The following is an 18,871-nucleotide window of genomic DNA, read 5'->3' as shown; positions in this document are numbered from 1 at the left end:
TTTTCCAGACTAGAGAAGATCAAGTCTAAATGAATACTTAACGACTTGGGAAGATATACCCCAAATTGTTCATTATAATTTCATTTAACACAGTAATCTGGGAACAAAGTTCTAATGCATTAAGTAAATCTCTCAAGTACCCCAAAATCTATTTTTCTGAGATGTAATATGCCTTATTTTTTCTTGAAGTGAATCCATTAATATAAGAAGATCAATTACTAATATGCTTAATAATACATTTTCTGATTAAATCATTCTTTTCTGACTGGTATATTGTTCTTAAAATATAGTAAAATGATAAGCTGAAACTAAGTTATTCCTAGAAGACAAAGATTTTGGGTTTGTGTTGCATATGGAAGCATGGGTAGTACTGTTCTTTATGAACTGTTCCTTTATGTATTTTAAGAGAACTGATTTACCAATACGTGGTGATGTGTCTACTGACTCATACCATGGGCACCAGTGAGAAGACCCAAGCACTGTACAAACAAACCTGGTCCTTGAACGCTGCCTTTGGCTGATTAACACTGTAGTATTTTACATATCACAGACAAATTAGTTTTAGGCTTCTATGGTTATTCTCTCCTTAATGGAATTCCTTTGTAGGTTAGAAGTATTTTAACTATCTTTACTTAAAAGCAATTGTATCATGTCTTTGTATAAAATTTCAAAGATATTTCTCCATATCCTTTTTATTTGTGCTTTAAGAATGTATCTGTAAGATGAGTGAGAGTGCCTTTGTCATTAAGAATGAAGACTTCTGAAACCAAGATTAATGTTATGTTTTAGACCAGAGAGTGAGGAAAGCCTTGTCTCTAAAAGAACCTTTGCTACAGTAGATGAAATGCTGTTGTACTTTCCTTGTAGGAGTTTACTCTGAAGACAAAATCTAAACTGATATGATCTACAGTTGGCTGAAGGGGACAGTGATCAACAGAGGCAGGAAGAGCAATACTTCTTCCCAGGGGAAGACTAAACAGCCATAAATCACTTCTCTTTAGCTGTGCCAAGTGACTTTTTTACCCAGGTGGTGCACAGACTAGTTTAAAATTGTCCTATGATGGATGCTGTTTACTTTTTATACTAAAGCACACAACACATACACACAATGTGACAAGTGCTTCCTGAAAACTTCAAGTGCATAATAGAGCATTCATTACACATGTACAGCCAATCTGATTTTATATGCACTGAGCACCTGTGCTAGCCTTTCTTCTGGGTTTTGACAGCTACCTGTATGTCTGTTTCTATGGTGTTTTTAGATACCTCATACAACTGTTGGCTGTAGTCAGTACTGGTTCTCATTGTTTATAACCCACAGTCTCACATACTCTAAAAGTATTTACCAAAAACTCCAGAATAATTATTAAGTTTTTAATTGTTGGGAATTCTATTAAAAACCCTGACTCATTGTTTATCAGACCTAGGATGTTAATATCCTTTTGCACAGCACAGCATTTTGCTAACATAGTCTACTCATTAGCTGCTTAGCAGCAGTTAACGTGCTTTTGACATCTCTATTGTGTTGTTACTGCTCTTGTGTTGAAGGCACTCTTTAGTGTTCAATATGGCACATGCTGCTTCATTCCCTGCACTAAATCTCATGATGTATATACTGTTTAATATACTATTATTATAACTAGAGGAGATATCTACAATTCCATACATACATATGCATAAAATGTGTGCATGTATGCATAAAAGATATATATATATATATGTGTGTGTGTGTGTGTGTGTGTGTGTGTGTGTGTGTGAACATGTGTATGTGTGTGTAGTTGTAAGATCAATAGGAAGTCTACATTCATAATATTTTCCAGAGAAATGGAATTCTTATAGATCAATTAATGAATATCCATATTCACAGGTGTTTAGCCTCACTTGAAACCCTTTGTTAATGAATGTTTTACATTTTTCCCATTGAGTTTTGAAATTGTCAAAAATAAAGTGACCTATGGAATATAAGACTAAGATGTCTTTCACTGATTTGATGAACTTTTGACATTATGTCAATAACATGCTAATTTGTTACTGAAACAAGTTGTCTTTAAAACGTGAGGGAGGGCTTTAATGTTATCTTCATTTTCAAAAATATTTTGACTAGTCCGAGGATGTTATGACTTTTTATTATTGCTTGGGATTCATTTCTGTTTCTAGAATGTGTCCAATAAGACCTTGAAGGATTTTTTGTGACCTTTCAAATCACATTGGAAAGAAAATAGTGTAGATCCAGAAGACTGGTGTGACAATAGTGAAACTATAGTGTGACTATAGTGTAACTACTATAGTGTGACTATGGTGTGACTATGGTATGACTATGGTGTGCCTATAGTGTGACTATGGTGTGACTATAGTGTGAAGGATGAGTGCTAAGTGTTCCTAGGTGCAGAGAAAATGGCCAATGAGAGGCATATCTTATGAAGAGGAATGTGAATAAATTTGTACAGATTTCCACCGTAATATAAATGAAATGAAATTTCAATAGATGAGTGTCAATATTCTGCTATGTTATGTGAATTTATGAAGCAGCCTCCCTTGTTTAAAATGTTAATATGAACATTTTGAATTAAAATCCTCTAAATACGGAATGAGACAGAGACACCATAGACTGTGATTTTCCTTAAGAAGGTTCAATGCTAAAAGTCTGAGAAGTAGTTTATTCTCCCAAATGAAATATGAACATTTAAATGGCATATATCTGGAAACAAAGTAATGGAAACCAAGCTCAAGCTTCTAGAACACATATAAGATGATAATATTGCAGTGTAGGAAACTCAATTATCATGGAAATCATAATGAAAGAACTGCAAATCACACAGAAATTTTCTTTCCATATATAGTTCAGAGTAACATCACAGAGAGAGAGAGAGAGAGAGAGAGAGAGAGAGAGAGAGAGAGAGAGAGAGAGAGAGAGAGAGAGAGAGCACATATAGGTAAGCCAGCAGTTTATCCATATTTCTGTTTAGAGTATTCCAGAGTTCCACTTTAGGCCAATTAACAACTGTTCTGTTTTGTTTTCTTATCATCATACAAACTTTTGTTTGTATACTTTTTTGTGATGGGGAGGTTATTTATTTATTAATACTATATAAATTTTAATGCTATTATCCATAATTCTGAACTTCAGACATGTTTTTCAAGGGGAGCATGGTTAGAGAAACAACAGTAAAGAATACAACATTGGTTTTGTCTGATAGATAATTCAGTCTCTAATAGAAGTTTTATGTTGGAAATATCCGCAGCTTACAACTATGAACACTGGGCATGAGATTTACCCAGGGACCACTACACAGAAAATCTTTTCGCTCGTGTTTCATACAAAACTAATCCAATTTCCTCCCTAGGTCCTGTACCAGATATTGCTAGAAAGAATGCTGTCTCAAAGACATCTTGTTTTGTTTTATTGTTATTATTGCTTTTATTTTATTTTATGTACTTTTACAAATTCAACACATAGGCACTGAGCGCTGTCCCAGCTGGAACTGTCCTTGGGTTACATTTAAACTAACAAAGACAAAAAACACAAAACCAAACCATACCAAACCAAAACAAAACCAACTAAATTGTGTAAAAGTGTCTCCAATTCTTCCAAAACAAGCATTCCAATATACTTTCACTGAAACACACAATTGGATTTGTTCTCCCTTTCCACAAAAGTACATGCTTTCTACAAACTTCTTGTAGATTTGGGATGGAGTAAAACCGACTTTAGTAAAGAGAATATTAATCTATCTTGACATTTTAAAAACCTGTAGTTTTCAACCCCTTCCTGCACAGGATCCTTCCTAATCCTCTCAGCATCCTGTTTCTCAGCAAGGAGGAGACTGATACTCAAGGTGACTTCACAGCTTGCACTTGATGGAGTGGAGACACAGCCTCTGTGTAGTTAAATCTACTTTTCTCAGGTGGAAACGCACACTGTGCTTGTTGGTAGCACAATTACTTTCTTTAGAACACTAATAAGCCCCTCAAAGATATTGATCTACATTTCTGTGCCACTGTAAAATACCATCTTATAGTTCCTCTGGGAACTGTAACAAAATTACAAACATCACAATGTGCCTTCCCCAAGAATAAAAAGTCCTTATTATGAGTGGATACTTCCCCACAATTCACCTCTCTCTCTCTCTCTCTCTCTCTCTCTCTCTCTCTCTCTCTCTCTCTCTCTCTCTCTGTTCTTGCTTCATGTCACATTAGGTTGTCTCTAGTGGTTTCTTGGCTGAAACAAAAACAAACAAACAAACAAAAACAAACAAGACCAGTGTTTGCTGTCTTCAGTGTCCCAATCTCCATGCTTTATGCTTCACACACAAAAAAAAGTCCATTAAAAAAGAGTGTGGTTATAAACCCATTCCTGGCTTACCTAATAGTTACCACGAAAGTATGATTAAAGGTGATATTGTATTTGTAGTCACCATCTTCTTGAAAATGGCATTCTCACCTGCATGCACCCTGGGTTTTTAGGGGTTCAGAAGCCAGAGGAGTATGGGAGAGCCTTCCCTCTAAAAAGTACAACTAAAGTTTATGTGAGGGAACAGAGGTCTTAGACTGAAATCATCAACAAGACTATCAATGGCTAAATCACATCTGTACCATGTGCCTTCGAGGCATATTATCTAGACAAACATAGGATTAAAAACTATTTTTCTTCAATTTTACCATCACCAATGTAGTCTATGTTTAAGTATTATAGTACAATAGACTGGCATGTCTATATATGCTGTAAAATAAAACAATTAACATTATGTAAGTACATAGAGTTGACTTTATATTCCATGAGTGCAGTTTGCATATTTAAATACATAAACATTTATTAGAATTTCACAAATGTCAAAGTATTTTTAAAAACATGGAATTAACTTTATAGTCTATAAAATACTGTTCATATATTTAAGTACATGAACATTTATTCAAATTTTACAGAAGTGAAATGATGTTTAAGACTCAGGGATCATGGCGAATATGGGGGAAAATATTGTGGTGAGATATAATAACATGTAATGGTTTTCACAATTAAGTGCCTTACTGAAATAGATGTTTCAGATGTATTATAGTGAGCAAGCAACTTCTAATTATATAAGACATTGTCATAAGATATAACCTACCTAAATTTAAAATTGCTAATATTTGTAGGCAGGGTTCATTCCCCCCTCTATGGTTTGTTTCTGTCATTTGGGTACTCAAGGCCAGTGGAAACAGAGCTAACACAAAACCTTTATAGCCATTCATAAACAAAACATAAGGTAAATTGAAGCATTTATAATATTTGTTATTTACAAAATACACATGCAATATTAATCACCCATAGATCAGGAAAGAAATATATGAAAATCTCTTATTATTATAATACTCAAAACTCTTGTAAATATTTGGGCTTTTCTAAAAGATTTCATGCTATTCTGTTGATGTTTCATTGTCCATGAGTAAGAAATAGCTATCATTAAAAGAACAGCATTCACATATTGTCCGCCAAAGTTTGACAAGCGTGCTACACGGCAACAAACGGACAGCGTGGAGCAAAAGATTCCTTTACCATACAAAGGCATGGATCTCACGGCTCAGTGTAAGCACCAGAGTGTCGGGGTTGTGTCCGATGGTGGCAATGCTGTGTATTTATGGACTGTGTTCCCCGAAGCTATAAAACCAGAGAGTGCAGAGCAGAAGTACTTTGAGATTCTTACAGCAACAATCAGGGAAGTACAAAGCCTTATTTTTCCCACTGCATCTGTACTTTTCTCTAATAATGCGTATTTCTCCACATGCTTCCTGAAGGGGGTGGGAGGAGGAGGGTAAAGAGTTTTGTAACTGAGCTATATCAGCAAGCAGCAGCACCTCAGCCTTGATTATGATGCTTGCTTGATTTAGATTTAGGCTTTATTAAAAAATACTTTATAGTTTGATAATGCGATTTGAGCCAAGCCCATTTGCATCTTCAGTTTTATTCTCTTATCATTGGCATTTAAACCTACCTCACCTCCTAGAACATTCGGCTTTAGCTTACTAGCAAGATAATGCAGAAATTCGGCTTCCTCTTCAAATAAAACCCTGCAGTGTTTCCTTAAGATCATCACAATTTGTCTTGCAGGGCGGCAGACCTCCCGAGATGTGTATGTAAGTGCAGGAGTACACTATTAGCCTTGTGGAGCAGGAGGAAAGCTGTGGCATTTCATGTTTTTAAATGCTTTTCTTCTAGGACACTGATTGCCAGCTAATGGGTAGTAATTCCATCTGCTGGTATTGGCACCTGCTCTATTCTTTTAGTCCCATCCTTCCCTTTGAGCTGCAAACTTCTGTTATTTCCTTCAGAAGCGCTTAGAATCTACCCTTGTTACTAACACAAATAGTAGCAAACACTGTGGGCTCACACATTATTTTCAGCAAAACCAACTTTTAATTAAAATGCAGCTGAAGTCATGAATCTATGCCTTTTTTCCTTTGAAATACAAAACAAATATGAAGAACGTTGAGAGAAGCTTTTATTTAATTCTTACCGAAGACTCGGCGACTGGGGAACTCTTGAAAATGTTTACTTATAACTTAGAAATTAAATCAAGTTGTGATAAAATTTCTTGCAAAGAACTGCCTTTGGAAGTATTACAGGAAGTTTGGAGGAAATCATAGAATATCTTTAGGAAAGTGGCTTCTTTCTCATATGCCCAGTGTGCTTTGTTTAGATAAAAGATGAAAAATGAATAATGTTGGTTTTTGATTTTAGACTTATTAAAATGATTAAGACAGCAAAAAGAACTTTGGTATATTCATTGCAGGGTAGTAAATGCTCGATAGAGAGTGTGATGATGTTCCGACTGAGTTAATTTCTGAGAGAAAAGATACAAATCTGATGGACACATCTGTCATTTTATATAACAAAATCTAAAGGTAACACATCAATTGCCATTCCATGTCACATTCCATATAGTATGGAACCAGTGGAATGGATTAAGGGTAACATCTACAGATAGTCACTGTTAAGAAAAATTCCATTAATTGATTATGTTGCTTATAGATGGTCCCAGATCCTATAATTTATGAAAACAATTCAGGATTCACAGCCTGATTGCCCGAGTTCAGATCTCAGCATTGAAGCTTAGAGCCCTGAATGGTAACTGGTCTCTCTAATTTCTATGCTAGGAAGGCAACAAGAGGAAGCTATTTATCTTCTTGGCTAGAATCTAGTAGGCAGCTGAGCACATTGTTCAAAAATAAAGGTTAAAATAGTTATGGAAGGTATGGGATGTTGACTTCTGTGCTCTACATGCATACACATACATGTTTACCTCCGTACACTTGCCAGTGCACATATATGTGCAAGAATATATCAACACATAAACACAAATACATACGAATAAACAAAATGTATTTAATGCAATTTCGCTTCGCATACCTTTAAAATGGAAGTAAAAAAAAAAAAAAAAAGCCGGGCGTGGTGGCGCACGCCTTTAATCCCAGCACTTGGGAGGCAGAGGCAGGCAGATTTCTGAGTTCGAGGCTAGCCTGGTCTACAGAGTGAGTTCCAGGACAGCCAGGGCTATACAGAGAAACCCTGTCTCGAAAAAACCAAAAAAAAAAAAAAAAAAAATAATAATAATAAAAATAAAATAAAATGGAAGTAATAATACATTTTAAATAGCTCTTATTCTTATGCGTTTTCACACATAGAAATTTCTTAAAACTGAGCACAGCAAATAGAGATTTCACCCTCCTCTTTGTGATGGATTTCTGGGGAGGTGCTGGCATTATTATCAACCTTTCACACTATAGGCACATCTAATTTTCTTCATCAATCAGCCTGTCATAATCAATTTTTATTTACACCCAAAAATTTAGCACATGGCAACATTTGCTAGTTGATGTTTTGCATCATCTAATTAAATTCCATGTAAGGAGACAAACAAACACATCAAAAATGTGGTTATTATTTTGACCCTATCACTTCCTATTATTCTGATCCCAGTGCATTGAATCAAATTGCTATTCATCTTAGATAGACTATGTTACAATAGTATTAGTTATACTTCTTTAAAGACATTGTCATTATAGTAAAGACATTTACATTTATTTTTATTTTAATACTTTGTAGACAAAATATATGGTTTAATATAAGTTTTAATAAAATATTATAATTACATGAATCCATTATGCTGAAGCAACAAAAAATGAAATAAAATTTATTATATGCTTGGAGCATGCATAATTATGGCTCAGAGTCTTTTTCTTACATTACATAACCTTCTGATCTTACATGGTCTCAAGCCCTGAATGGTATGAGATAGAGGACTACTCACTAAGTGTCTAATGACAGGGTGTAGGCATGTTTAAACTGAAGAGTACTGGTGAGTTCATAGATATCTTGTTTTTTTTTTTTTAATTTTTATTAGATATTTTCTTCATTTACATTTCAAATGCTATCCCAAAAGTCCCCTATACCCTCCCCCCACCCTACTCTCCTACCCACTCACTCCCATTTCTTGGCCCTGGTGTTCCCCTGTATTGGGGCATATTAAGCTTGCTAGACCAAGGGGCCTCTCTTCCCAATGGTGGCCGACTAGGCCATCTTCTGATACATATGCAGCTAGAGACATGAGCTCCAGGGGTACTGGTTAGTTCATATTGTTATTCTACCTATAGGGTTGCAGACCCCTTCAGCTCCTTGGGTACTTTCTCTAGCTCCTCCATTGGTGGCCCTGTGTTCCATCCTATAGATGACTGTGAGCATCCACTTCTGTATTTGCCAAGCACTGGCAAAGCCGCACAGGAGACAGCTATATCAGGGTCCTTTCAGCAAAATCTTGTTGGTGTATGCAATAGTGTCTGTGTTTGGTGGCTGATTATGGGATGAACCCCTGGGTAGAGCAGTCTCTGGATGGTCCATCCTTTTGTCTTAGCTCCAATCTTTGTCTCTGCTATTCCTTCCATGGATATTTTATTCCTTATTCTAGGGAGGAATGAAGTATCCACGAGTTGGTCTTCCTTCTTGATTTTCTTGTGTTTTACAAATTGTATCTTGGGTATTCTAGGTTTCTGGGCTAATATCCACTTATCAGTGAGTGCATATCAAGTGACTTTTTTTGTGATTGGGTTACCTCACTCAGGATGATATCCTCCAGATACATCCATTTGCCCAAGATTTTCATAAATTCATTGTTTTTAATAGCTAAGTAGTACTCCATTGTATAAATGTACCACATTTTCTGTATCCATTCTTCTGTTGAGGGAAACCTGGGTTCTTTCCAGCTTGGATCTCATAAAATTGCAAAGCTTCTATACTGCAAAAGATATGGTCAATAAGACAAAAAGGCCATCAACAGATTGGGAAAGAAGTTTTACCAATCCTAAATTTGATAGGGGACTAATATCCAATATATACAAAGAACTCAAGAAGCTGGACTCCAGAAATTCAAATAACCCCATTAAAAATGGAGTACAGAGCTAAACAAAGAATTCTCAACTGAGGAATACCGAAGGGCTGAGAAGCACTTGAAAAAATGTTCAACATCCTTAATCATCAGGGAAATGCAAATCAAAACAACCCTGAGAATCCACCTCACACCAGTCAGAATAGCAAGGATCAAAAATTCAGGTGACAGCAGATGCTGGCAAGGATGTGGAGAAAGAGGAACACTCCTCCATTGTTGGTGGGATTGCAAGCTGGTACAACCACTCTGGAAATCAGTCTGGAGCTTCCTCAGAAAACTTGACATAGTACCACTGGTAGATCCAGCAATACCTCTCCTGGGCATATACCCAGATGTTCCAACTGGTAGTAAGGACACATGCTCCACTATGTTCATAGCAGCCCTATCTTGTTATTTTTAAGGGTAGACCATTGGACTATGTGAGCCATTGTACTAATGGGATAGAAGATAGGGTATTTTTGGGCTGGTGAGATGGCTCAGTAGTTAAGAGCACCCGACTGCTCTTCTGAAGGTCCAGAGTTCAAATCCCAGCAACCACATGGTGGCTCACAGCCATCCGCATGAGATCTGGCGCCCTCTTCTGGAGTGTCTGAAGACAGCTACAGTGTACTTACATATAATAAATAAATAAATCTTAAAAAAAAAAAAAAAGAAGATAGGGTATTTTTGTCAGTGTTAATGAATGTTTACAGAACGACACAGAAAAGTTTTCTGATTTTCACTTTTTAAATTACACTTAATCAATATTACTTTATTAGTTGCATATTGTATGTTATGAGTAACAACCTTAGATACCAGAGAGATGACCAAAAGATCCAAGGTAAGATTTTATGTCTCACTTGGAGAACTTGTGATTTATTGGAACTTGTAAAATGAATTATTTTTTAATATATGTAGTACATTAATTTGGGGACTGTATTTCAACAAATTCATTCCACAATAACAACACAGGGAGACTAAGATTTATTAAAATTGCGTTCAGTCGAATACTGTGCATATATTACTCCATTCTAAACCTCCAATCTAGTGAGACTTCCTCCCAGACTACATTCCCATTTTCCTTGAAGTTTTTATCCTTTCTCGATTCTGCTCTTTTTTTATTCTATTTATTTATTTTTTATTAGATATTTTCTTTATATACATTTCAAATGCTATCCCAAATGTTCCCTATACCCTCCCTCCACCCTGCTCCCCTACCCACCCCACTCCAGCTTCCTGGATCTGGCATTCCCCTGTACTGGGGCATATAAAGTTTACAAGGGGCCTCTCTTCCCAGTGATGACTGACAAGGCCATCTTCTGCTACATAACACTCATGACACTCCCCTCCCTTTATCCTTCTTTTTTCACCCCTCTTATAATTGAGAATCCCACCTATTCCTTTTGTAAAGCTCTGTATTGGCTCCTGGACTCTTATTGGCAAAGCAGGAATGAATGAGGAACAATGTTTATACAAACTTAACACAGGAGCTTCTAAGAATAAACATAACAAAACCATCTCCAGATTGAAACAAGATATGTGGGCAGAGAAATTAGCATTTGAGAAACACAAGGATAAACTTTACATAGTATATTGAAATACTAAATCTACAGGAATTCTGTGTTCTTTTCACAGACTACTGTCCTACTGAAAAAAAAAAAATCATTTACAGACTAACTTTTGAACGGGTGCATATCCTATTGCAACACCCCACCCCCAACTCCAGCAGACCACTAACTACTGCTGAAGCATATGATAGTTTCTTGACATCCGTGATTACAGAAGGGATGCGGAGTCTCATTGCCATGTGTAACTTCCACCTCCAGCATGCTGCCAATTTTGTTGACTGACCGCTGCATAGGGTATTGTGTGCATCAGCATACCAAGTCAACTTGCTGATGTGGTGGTAAAGACATGCCCAGAGGACATTTGAATAACACTAGTAGAAGCCTTGAGAAACACAGCAGGATTAAAAGACATTTTTGGGGGATATACTAAAACCTAAAGTCACAAAATGACCTTAGGGTTCCAAACATCCTTATATTATTCTAAGATGAAAACTTGGTAAATATTTCCAAGATAGTGCTTTAAAAGTTACACTGCAATGCCTACAAAGAATCTGTAAATGTTTTGCATGATTTCATAATTGATCATATATTCAGAAGGTTTCTTAAAATGGAATGCATATGATCAGACTCTTGTATACATTGCATGGGAACAGTTTACATTTTAATGTATTGACCAAAACACTGTGACTATGATGTATAGTTTGTACCTCAACATTTTGCTAAAATACATTATCATATTGAAAGTATTTGGTAAAAGTTTTCTATTACTCTGTCTTTGGTGTAGAAAATATTTTGTACTTCTTGCATAGTATCTTAGGTGAGTAGTATTTTATTCACTTTTAATAAGTTGATCCTTTCTGGAAATTATTTGTTGTGATAATAAAGTATAACTACAGAAGAATAAACAGAAATGTTATTAGCATACTACCACTCTTCCTGGCCTGTATGCCCCATCTCCTGTGCCTTGACAGAAGACATGAAAACAGTTTATTTCCTTTCCTTAGCTTCTGATAGCAAATTAGTAAACAAAAGAATCAGGGAAAGTGTGAGTAATCCAACTATTGTTTACAAAATTGAGACATTTGTGATGTTCATATTCTTCACTATTGGCTTAAAATACACATTACATAAAATGCAACAAAATTATACTAGAATTACTGTTCCAAAGCACAACCACCACTCAGTTAAAATAGATTAATAATATGTGATAAAACCTTACCAGCATCACATTTTGAGATTATAATGACTGAATTACTAAAATGTCCCTCTTTTCATTTGCAGTTACTAAGTCCTTTTTGTCTTTCTTGTGGTAGATGATGTTTGTAACCCAGAGGGGGCTCTAAACACATTGTACTTATTACTTAATAAATCTTCAACTTAGAATCAGTACACTCAATTTATTTCCATGAGATTTAAACAAATACTCTTTAAGAAAGGGCAGAGTTGATTGCCACATGTAAAGAAGTAATCCCAGTCTAATGTTATTTAGCCCAAGTATATTTCCCTTCTTTGGGTTGCACTTCAGAATTAAATTCAGAGGAACTAGTTATGTTGCCTTTTCTAGACACATGTTATCTATGAAATTCATTTTAGAATAAGGTCAAAATAAATTATTGCATTTTACTTATACAGAATACAATTCATGTTCAGACTTTTCTACTTTAACTTGCAAGACTTTCCTAAGAAATTATTAAATGATGATATTAAAGGTATATATAATTACAAATACTAATAATTAAAGTTTGTGAATATGAATTCAAATGTCTTTATGTTTATATATAGACACATTTCCAGCCTACATACATGATTTCCTCTGGTTACTATGGATTTCCAACTTCAGTGTTTATTAAACTGAAAGAGATATAATTTTACCCTCTTATCTTTTTATCATGACATGATGATTGAATATTTGTCAACTCCTACACCAGTGCTAAATTTCATGTCATCATGAATTTCATAAGACAAAAAGATAAGTTTATTAAAGTGGTAAAATAATAATATTTAAGTCAGCATATATTAGAAAAATAAAAAGGTTTTGATTCTTTCAATTTTATAAAATTCTGCTTAAGACAGTCAGTTTGTGCTGGAGAATGTGCTGATGAGAGCTACAACAACTGTATTCACTGGGAAACTGGATGCAGAAGTTAGAAACACTGGATTTTACTACACTAGTAAGAAGGCAGAAAAGCATAGAATGGAGCCAGGCTTGAAGGGGTAGGTATTGCGCTATTAGGAGGACTCATAGTAAGTGTACAAAGAGATAGGCATGCTCAGTGTTGGTTTGAATAGGTAACAGTTTACTATGCATGAATACAGTTTCCCCCTGGTCAAGCCCAATCACTGGTGATGATTTTGAAGAGTGCAAGTCAATGGAAGCACTTGTGTATTTGCACAGTTTGGGTCTGAGCAATTTACAGGCTCTTTAGACTTACAGCGCTCTTCACTGTGAACAAATTCTACTCTCCCAAACCTTCCACTGTGGCACTCTGTCCCTCAGGGTGGGTGATTTAGGAAAACATATATGAAACAAATAGTTGCAGATGAAGTCGTGAGAAAGTAGAGTCCAGGGTGGAATTTGTTTCTGGGCAAGGCTAGAAAGATGACGCTTCACCAAAGTTTTTCAAGTGAATATTCATCCAAAAAAAAGCAAGAATCTGAAAACGAGGTTTTAAACTCTGCCCCAGCATTTTTTCACTAATAATTTGGTCTGGGATTGCGATGCCAACAACCTAGATCTACAAACAGAAAATTCTCAATGATTAGTCCATCTGGATGAGGGGTAGCTGCAAACCTGAACCCTCCTTTATTAGCTGGCATCCTTTGTAATATAATATCTTTACTTAGTCTACAGTATTTTTCTCTAAATAAGCACATTTTTCCTTTGGAATCTGGCACTCAAAACTTGTAAAAAACGTTTTTTTTTTTTGTTTTTGTTTTTGTTTTTGTTTTTCTTCATATTCTTAAATTTCTTCATGCCTTAAGATAGGAATGACCTAAACCGGGCATGGCTCACACCTTTAATCCCAGCACTTGGGAGGCAGAGGCAGGTCGATTTCTGAGTTCGAGGCCAGCCTGGTCTACAAAGTAAGTTCCAGGACAGTCAGGGCTATACAGAGAAACCCTGTCTTGAAAACCAAAAAAAAAAAAAAAAAAAAAAAAAAAAAAAAAAAGGAATGACCTAAAGCTCTTGATAAGGAGAGAGCATCACACAGAGCTGTGAGAACCACTTTGAGCTCTGCTCTCATTTCAGTTATGACTGTTGCTCATCTCCTGAAATATGTCCAAGATGACACAGCTTGCCATCTGGGATGAGAATCTGCTTTGGTAATCTTAGAGCCTGCTCTCAAATGAGAGAACATATTTCACTTTCCAGCATCATCTCCCTCCTCTAAGCACAATTATTTATCAACTGCCTTAAATTAAACCCATGGAAGGATCTGTATATTCCTGGAAGGTCATGTTAGTTGCTTGCTTCTCCTTAGATGGGCTTCTGCTTCCAGCTAGGAACCTAGTCTTGACCTTCTTGCATCACAGTCATTAATTTTTCCATCACAATTTGCAATTCTTCTCGTGTTTTTATTAGAGCTCTGAGAATTTTGTAAAATAATATTTTATCATAATTTTCTACATTCCCAACTTCTTCCAGACCCACCTCTGTATCCAAATCTCCCAAATTCATTTCTTTTATTATTTTTTATATTAAGTAAAGTTTGTGCTGTATACATATTATTGGATATGTATACTTCCAGTGGATGTTGGTCAACCTGACAGTGACTTAACCCTTTGAGGGTTAGGTCCTTAAACCTCATGTTCCTCTCCTTTTGCCTCTGCCTCTCTCTTTCTTTCTCTCTCTCTCTCTCTCTTTCTATCTCTCTCTGTCTCACTCCCTCTCTCTCCCTCTCTCTCTGTCTCTCTCTAGCTCTCTTTGTCCCTCTCTAACACACTCCCTCTATGTCTCCATCAATTCCCTCTCCATCTCCTCATTCCTCTCTGTGCAGAGATAGCCTCTTGCCCACAGATTCATTAATTATACCTCTAATGAATACTCCCAACAACCTGAGGCTGGATTCACATCAGTGACCAATGGGATTTTCTCTGTACTCAGCCTGGCCAAGGTCTCTCATCTGCTCCCCGTGCTTCTTAAAATTGTATCTTCTTAGTACAAAAGTATAGAGGGCATGACTATTGATTAATCTTGTCATAAGGCTATTATACTATTGAGCTGTCAGTACAAAACAGGAAATTTTCTCTTCCCAATATTCACAATATTTTATAGGCACTTATGATAGAAAATACATGGTATTTTCCTTTAATCCCAGGACTTGAGAGGCAGAAGCAAGCAAATATCTGAGTTTAAGGCCAGCCTTGTCTACATATCAAGTTTCAGTATGACCAGGAATATATAGACAAACCTTGTCTGAAAAACAAACAGACAAGCAAATAAACAAACCAGTAAAAATCCCCCCAAAACAAACAAACAAACAAACAAGCAAGCAAACAAACAGTAATAAGACTTTTTAAGATGCTTCTCTACTCTTTGATTAAAACTGCTAAGTCAACCGAGTATTTTGAATTTATGATTCATTTTGAGATAAAACATCTCTGTATAGACACATGCTCATCACACAAATGTCTCTAAAGGCAATTAGCAATGACAAATGTACAAGGGTACAGTGGATATTATCACAGTGTCAATTTAAAACCGATTATGGAATGAAAAGTAGCAAGAAGGAGCACTTAGGAAAGAGCTTAGATGACATTCCTTGGAAGTTTAATTGTCTTGGCTTCCTCCGAGTTATTTCACTGCTCTGTGTGTTCCCAACTTCTTCCTGGATTAGCTAAGGAATCTTTTGTTTCCTTCAATATTTTCCTTGTGACCTAATGTTAATAAACTTGAGCATTTTATCTAGAGCTTTTTACACTGCTGTTTTACCAACAAGCATTCTCCTTGACTTTATTAGGTCAAAGCTGACCCATGAGTCTACCTTTGTTAATGACACTTTGAAATACATTGAAATACGTTGACACAGCGTTACATAAGGAAATGATTTCATGACTATATTGTCACTCATCGTGGATCACTGCTCCACACTAAAACCAGCCCATTGGAATTAGAACATAATATGAAAGAAACAGGTATGACAAGTGAGATGCTATTTTTATTTTTAAAGGAGTTAACAAATATTACAAGCTTTTAATATGGTGTTATTTGAATACTATTCACATTGAAGCTCAAGTTTCATATATATATATATATATATATATATATATATATATATATATCACACAAAAAAGTTAAGTTCAACTTACTAGTTAATGATTAGTGAAACCACGTTGGAAAAAGATATTTGTAATTATTCTTTTGACAAATCAGAAAGCAGTGGCATTCTGAAACTCGAAACCACACATCAACCCTTTATCTCCTAAATACTGAAATATAGAAAATTACTATCCTGTATATCCAAGAAGTGTTTAAAAATATCACAATTTTTTACATAAAATCACAAACACATGAAGATTTCATTAGCATATTTCCTACATCTCAGCTAATATTTTTTTTACCAGAATATGAAAAACTGTTTGCCTATGGAGAGAGAAGGAATTTCCCAATACTGATGCTGCTTTATTAAAAGACAGCAATCTTTGCCTACTTTTCATGTGAATTTTCTGCCAACTTGAGCTCTCAGTCTTGGGACAAAATTTCAAATTTTGCTAAAAATAGTACATTCAGTGCCTGCTCAAAAATTCAGTGTGAAATTCTTCCACAAGTACAATTTGAAAATCCAAATTTCAGCCAGCCCCAAGAGAAAACATGTATATATGTCTGTTGAGAAATATAGGACAGCAATTATCTGTATTATGAAAGATCACCATGCTTCTCTTTTAATGTTCACTCCTAACAATGTCATTTCTTTCCACTAATTTAATAATTCGTCACAGTGGTACCTGGCAGTTCAATAACAGTCACTCATTGTGCAGTTCTCTAATTATTAAGGGGTGGTTGAAACTATACTATGGCCTTGTCAGTAAAGAGCATCATGCCTTAGGAGATATTAGATAGCTGCACCTGGGACACCTGTGTGTAGGAAGAACAGGTCAGTCCCATGTTAATACTGCAAGCTTACATTCCATAGAGAATATCTCTCCTTAACCTAAATAGCTTTAGTGCTCCTCTTGTAAATTTGAACCTTTCCTTTATAAAGCAAAATCTGTGCCAGTTTGTAGCCACTGAGTCTATTCAAAATTGTCATGTGTCGTCTATGTCATGTGTCTTATATGTCATGTCTTTATGTTGTAAAATGAGAGGTAATGTTAACAAGAGAAACAAAATCCTGTAGTATGAGTCTGACTAGTATTGCACTTTTTAATAACGGATAACACAAAATTCCTGATCAAAATGATCACCTACTAAATTGACCACCTACTGACTGTAGCCAGTCAGGACTCCCAGTGGGGAGATAAAAACACGAACTTACCCACAAAACCTTTGACCCCATTTCTGTATTGCCTACAAGAAGTGTGTAAGCCAATATAGAGCATAGACTAAGGAAATAGGCATCCAATGACTGGCCCAATTTGAGATCCATCTCATGGATAAGAACTAATCACTGACACTTTCATGGTTCACTGTTATGCTTGCACACAGGAGCCTAGGGTAACAGTCCTCTGAGAGGCTCCACTTAGCAACTGACTGAAACAGATGTGGAGATCCACAGTCAAACATTAGATGGAGCTCAGGAAGTTTTGAGAGATAATTAGGTAAAGGATTTAGGAACCTGGAGGGGATAAGAACTCCACAAGAAGACCACAAATTCAATTAACATGGAAACCTAGGGGCTCCCAGAGACTGAACCACAAAGCAAAGCGCATACATGAACTGAACCTAGGCTCCTTGCACATACATAGCAGATGTGCAGCTTGGCCTACATGTGGGTCCCTTAACGACTGGAGCAGGGACTTACCCTGACTCTGTTGCACACCCGTGAATCCTGTTCCCCTAACTAGGCCACCTTGTCTAGCCTCAGTGGGACAGGATATGCCTAGTTCTGAAGTTACTTGAGGTGCCTGGGTGGGTTGCTACCCAGGGGTGACTTTCTCCTTTGAAGAGCAGAAGGCAAGGTTGTAGAAGGGGAAGGGATAGTGAAAGGGGTTGGCGGGGGGGGGGGGGGGGGATGGGGGGAGGAGGCTGGCAGAAGGCTGTGGCTGTGACTGGGATGGAAAGTGAATAAATAAATAAATAAATAATAAATAAATAAATAATAAATAAACAAACAGACAAACAAATAAATAGAAGTCTACATAGGATGATTCAAAAATCAAGATTTCAAACAGTCAGGGTTCCATACCTTGGAATCCTTTGTGTTCAATATTACACAGATGTGATACATGGTAAAAGAATATGTGTGCCAACCTTAGACAAAATTGATGTCAATGCTGCACATACTTTTTTTGTCCAAAGTATTACATGGCTCTGCTCTAAATACCATGTTGTCTTGCAAATGTGGATTTCCTCATTCCTTTTCATATTTAATTTATTTATTTTACATCCCATCTACAGTTTTCTCTACCTCCTCCCCTCCAGTCCTTCCCCTGCCAACTTCTACCCACATGCATTCTTCCTTTGTTTCTCTTCAGAAAAGTAGAGGCCAATCATGGATATCAACCAGCTATGGCATATCAAGTTACAGTAGAAGTAGGCACTTCTTCTCCTATGAAGGCTAGAACAGACAGCCCAGTAGGACTATAGAGCCACAAAGGCAAGCAGCAGAGTTATAGAAAATTTCTGCTCCCATTGTTAGGAGTTGCACATGAAAGCCAAGCTACACAAATGTAAAGGTTTTGCAGAGGTCCTCAGTCAGTCACATGCAGGCTCCATGGTTGATGGTTCATTCTCTGGGATTCCTTATG

General features: G+C 36.3%; 1 protein-coding gene and 1 pseudogene across 1 annotated transcript in view; both read left to right on the top strand.

The window, feature by feature from the left end:
* Window positions 1-18,871, top strand: part of Cdh18 (cadherin 18) — a 917,427-nt gene that overhangs the window by 347,945 nt on the left and 550,611 nt on the right. The gene's annotated exons all lie outside the window — the stretch shown is intronic.
* LOC110310764 (large ribosomal subunit protein uL18-like) overlaps window positions 4,954-18,871 on the top strand; it is a 31,341-nt pseudogene continuing 17,423 nt past the window's right edge.

This window comes from Mus caroli, unplaced genomic scaffold (assembly GCF_978045245.1).
Source record: "Mus caroli unplaced genomic scaffold, Mus_caroli_1 scaffold_16, whole genome shotgun sequence".
Taxonomy (NCBI): Eukaryota; Metazoa; Chordata; class Mammalia; order Rodentia; family Muridae; genus Mus; species Mus caroli.
The sequence above is the reverse complement of the archived record's forward strand: the minus strand, read 5'-3'. Positions and strand labels throughout refer to the sequence as shown.